This window comes from Cervus elaphus, unplaced genomic scaffold, assembly GCF_910594005.1.
Source record: "Cervus elaphus unplaced genomic scaffold, mCerEla1.1, whole genome shotgun sequence".
Taxonomy (NCBI): Eukaryota; Metazoa; Chordata; class Mammalia; order Artiodactyla; family Cervidae; genus Cervus; species Cervus elaphus.
Window position 1 is genome coordinate 280223 of NW_025316740.1, and position 3498 is coordinate 283720.

Here is a 3498-nt window from a genome sequence, read left to right on the forward strand (position 1 = left end):
AAATCAGAGGAGGATCAAAAGTGTGGCACTACGTGGAGTAAGAGAAGTGTGAAAAACCCGAGGCGAAGAAACAGGGGAGAAGAATACGAGGAGCAAGAAAAAAAAAGCAAAATACAAAAACGAGGAAAACACAAGGGGCGAAAATCAGAGGAGGATCAACAGTATGCCACTACGTGGAGTAAGAGAAGTGTGAAAAACCCGAGGCGAAGAAACAGGGGAGAAGAATACGAGGAGCAAGAAAAAAAAAGCAAAATACAAAAACGAGGAGAACACAAGGGGCGAAAATCAGAGGAGGATCAACAGTATGCCACTACGTGGAGTAAGAGAAGTGTGAAAAACCCGAGGCGAAGAAACAGGGGAGAAGAATACGAGGAGCAAGAAAAAAACAGCAAAATACAAAAACGAGGAGAACACAAGGGGCGAAAATCAGAGGAGGATCAACAGTATGCCACTACGTGGAGTAAGAGAAGTGTGAAAAACCCGAGGCGAAGAAACAGGGGAGAAGAATACGAGGAGCAAGAAAAAAAAAGCAAAATACAAAAACGAGGAGAACACAAGGGGCGAAAATCAGAGGAGGATCAACAGTATGCCACTACGTGGAGTAAGAGAAGTGTGAAAAACCCGAGGCGAAGAAACAGGGGAGAAGAATACGAGGAGCAAGAAAAAAAAAGCAAAATACAAAAACGAGGAGAACACAAGGGGCGAAAATCAGAGGAGGATCAACAGTATGCCACTACGTGGAGTAAGAGAAGTGTGAAAAACCCGAGGCGAAGAAACAGGGGAGAAGAATACGAGGAGCAAGAAAAAAAAAGCAAAATACAAAAACGAGGAGAACACAAGGGGCGAAAATCAGAGGAGGATCAACAGTATGCCACTACGTGGAGTAAGAGAAGTGTGAAAAACCCGAGGCGAAGAAACAGGGGAGAAGAATACGAGGAGCAAGAAAAAAAAAGCAAAATACAAAAACGAGGAGAACACAAGGGGCGAAAATCAGAGGAGGATCAACAGTATGCCACTACGTGGAGTAAGAGAAGTGTGAAAAACCCGAGGCGAAGAAACAGGGGAGAAGAATACGAGCAGCAAGAAAAAAACAGCAAAATACAAAAACGAGGAGAACACAAGGGGCGAAAATCAGAGGAGGATCAACAGTATGCCACTACGTGGAGTAAGAGAAGTGTGAAAAACCCGAGGCGAAGAAACAGGGGAGAAGAATACGAGGAGCAAGAAAAAAAAAGCAAAATACAAAAACGAGGAGAACACAAGGGGCGAAAATCAGAGGAGGATCAACAGTATGCCACTACGTGGAGTAAGAGAAGTGTGAAAAACCCGAGGCGAAGAAACAGGGGAGAAGAATACGAGGAGCAAGAAAAAAAAAGCAAAATACAAAAACGAGGAGAACACAAGGGGCGAAAATCAGAGGAGGATCAACAGTATGCCACTACGTGGAGTAAGAGAAGTGTGAAAAACCCGAGGCGAAGAAACAGGGGAGAAGAATACGAGGAGCAAGGAAAAAAAAGCAAAATACAAAAACGAGGAGAACACAAGGGGCGAAAATCAGAGGAGGATCAACAGTATGCCACTACGTGGAGGAAGAGAAGTGTGAAAATGCTGATGCGAAGAAACAGGGGAGAAGAATACGAGGAGCAAGAAAAAAAAAGCAAAATACAAAAACGAGGAGAACACAAGGGGCGAAAATCAGAGGAGGATCAACAGTATGCCACTACGTGGAGTAAGAGAAGTGTGAAAAACCCGAGGCGAAGAAACAGGGGAGAAGAATACAAGGAGCAAGAAAAAAAAAGCAAAATACAAAATCGAGGAGAACACAAGGGGCGAAAATCAGAGGAGGATCAACAGTATGCCACTACGTGGAGTAAGAGAAGTGTGAAAAACCCGAGGCGAAGAAACAGGGGAGAAGAATACGAGCAGCAAGAAAAAAAAAGCAAAATACAAAAACGAGGAGAACACAAGGGGCGAAAATCAGAGGAGGATCAACAGTATGCCACTACGTGGAGTAAGAGAAGTGTGAAAAACCCGAGGCGAAGAAACAGGGGAGAAGAATACGAGGAGCAAGAAAAAAAAAGCAAAATACAAAAACGAGGAGAACACAAGGGGCGAAAATCAGAGGAGGATCAACAGTATGCCACTACGTGGAGTAAGAGAAGTGTGAAAAACCCGAGGCGAAGAAACAGGGGAGAAGAATACGAGGAGTAAGAAAAAAACAGCAAAATACAAAAACGAGGAGAACACAAGGGGCGAAAATCAGAGGAGGATCAACAGTATGCCACTACGTGGAGTAAGAGAAGTGTGAAAAACCCGAGGCGAAGAAACAGGGGAGAAGAATACGAGGAGCAAGAAAAAAAAAGCAAAATACAAAAACGAGGAGAACACAAGGGGCGAAAATCAGAGGAGGATCAACAGTATGCCACTACGTGGAGTAAGAGAAGTGTGAAAATGCTGATGCGAAGAAACAGGGGAGAAGAATACGAGGAGCAAGAAAAAAAAAGCAAAATACAAAAACGAGGAGAACACAAGGGGCGAAAATCAGAGGAGGATCAACAGTATGCCACTACGTGGAGTAAGAGAAGTGTGAAAAACCCGAGGCGAAGAAACAGGGGAGAAGAATACGAGGAGCAAGAAAAAAAAAGCAAAATACAAAAACGAGGAGAACACAAGGGGCGAAAATCAGAGGAGGATCAAAAGTGTGGCACTACGTGGAGTAAGAGAAGTGTGAAAAACCCGAGGCGAAGAAACAGGGGAGAAGAATACGAGGAGCAAGAAAAAAAAAGCAAAATACAAAAACGAGGAGAACACAAGGGGCGAAAATCAGAGGAGGATCAACAGTATGCCACTACGTGGAGTAAGAGAAGTGTGAAAAACCCGAGGCGAAGAAACAGGGGAGAAGAATACGAGGAGCAAGAAAAAAAAAGCAAAATACAAAAACGAGGAGAACACAAGGGGCGAAAATCAGAGGAGGATCAACAGTATGCCACTACGTGGAGTAAGAGAAGTGTGAAAAACCCGAGGCGAAGAAACAGGGGAGAAGAATACGAGGAGCAAGAAAAAAAAAGCAAAATGCAAAAACGAGGAGAACACAAGGGGCGAAAATCAGAGGAGGATCAACAGTATGCCACTACGTGGAGTAAGAGAAGTGTGAAAATGCTGATGCGAAGAAACAGGGGAGAAGAATACGAGGAGCAAGAAAAAAAAAGCAAAATACAAAAATGAGGAGAACACAAGGGGCGAAAATCAGAGGAGGATCAACAGTATGCCACTACGTGGAGTAAGAGAAGTGTGAAAAACCCGAGGCGAAGAAACCGGGGAGAAGAATACGAGGAGCAAGAAAAAAAAAGCAAAATACAAAAACGAGGAGAACACAAGGGGCGAAAATCAGAGGAGGATCAACAGTATGCCACTCCGTGGAGTAAGAGAAGTGTGAAAAACCCGAGGCGAAGAAACAGGGGAGAAGAATACGAGGAGCAAGAAAAAAAAAGCAAAATA